The sequence below is a fragment of the Triticum aestivum genome, unplaced genomic scaffold (assembly GCF_018294505.1).
Source record: "Triticum aestivum cultivar Chinese Spring unplaced genomic scaffold, IWGSC CS RefSeq v2.1 scaffold79398, whole genome shotgun sequence".
In the NCBI taxonomy this organism is placed as follows: domain Eukaryota; kingdom Viridiplantae; phylum Streptophyta; class Magnoliopsida; order Poales; family Poaceae; genus Triticum; species Triticum aestivum.
The window spans coordinates 1-1,107 of NW_025287779.1; the positions used below are offsets into that span (position 1 = coordinate 1).

Consider the following 1,107-nt stretch of genomic DNA (forward strand, 5'->3'; position numbering starts at 1 on the left):
CAGTTGACGACGGTGTCACTTGGGGTGAGAGGGGCAACAGTGGACCGAGAACCATAGCTCACCAATGACCGTTTTGACATGCAGCTCAGGAGGAAGAAGCAGAGGACCATCATCATATGACATCTCTCTTCATAATGCCTGAAGAGAGACGGGAGAGGAACGGTCCGTCCTCAACAACTTGGAGCTTATCGGGCGACTTTCGCCACATTCAACGGTCCGTCCTCAACAACTTGGAGCTTATCGGACGACTTTCGCCACATTCAACGGTCCGTCCTCAAGAACTTGGAGCTTATCGGGCGACTTTCGCCACATCCAACCATGGGCATCAAGCAGGCAGAGGTATACATGGGAGCGGCGAGCTATGGCAGTCGACTCTTGGTCGTGGCTGCAAAAATTGAAGTAGACACTCCCAGCAGTGAACTATTCCATTCTCTTTTTAAAAGCCAATGACCTAAAAGTTGAGTATTTACAATGCAAAAGAAATGGGAAATAAAAAATGGAAGCCCCCGGTGAGGATCGAACTCATGGCCTTTCCCTTACGAAGGGAACGCACTACCACTATGCTACGGTGGCCCTCTTCACGCCCAAAGCCTGAGTGATAGATGCACGACCCCATGACGATGCCTCCATGGAAGGAAGTGGGGCTCTTTCGCCCGAAACCCGGATGGTAGATGCACGACCGAATGACGATGCATACATGGAAGTGGCCCTCTTCACGCCCGAAGCCTGAGTGATAGAAGCACGACCCCATGACGATGCCTCCATGGAAGGAAGCGGTGCTCTTCATGCCGAAAGCCTAGTGATAGAGGCACGACCCCATGTCGATGCCCCCATGGAAGGAAGTGACGCTCTGCACCGACATTTATGCCTCGGCTTCATGGCTGCCTTCAACCAAAGCTCATGCTTCTTATACTCATAAAAATACGTTGTTGTGGCCAAATTATTTTTTTGGTTCGGAACATGTGAAGGGTTCAGAAGGACCAGGGGTTGTTATTTAACAAAACGACGCAAAACTCACACCGAGGCCCAACTGGAAAGTAAAACTTTAACTTGTTGTAGCATGTTTGCAAGAAGAACCCACAAGTAAAACATAGATTGCAATTGAGT

At 49.7% G+C, this 1,107-nt stretch overlaps 1 non-coding gene across 1 annotated transcript; it reads right to left on the bottom strand.

Moving 5' to 3' along the window:
- Nucleotides 1-501: 501 nt before the first annotated feature.
- On the bottom strand, nucleotides 502-573 carry TRNAT-CGU (transfer RNA threonine (anticodon CGU)). The gene has a single exon. It is a non-coding gene; the product is annotated as a tRNA-Thr (tRNA).
- Between the last annotated feature and the right edge of the window lie 534 nt (nucleotides 574-1,107).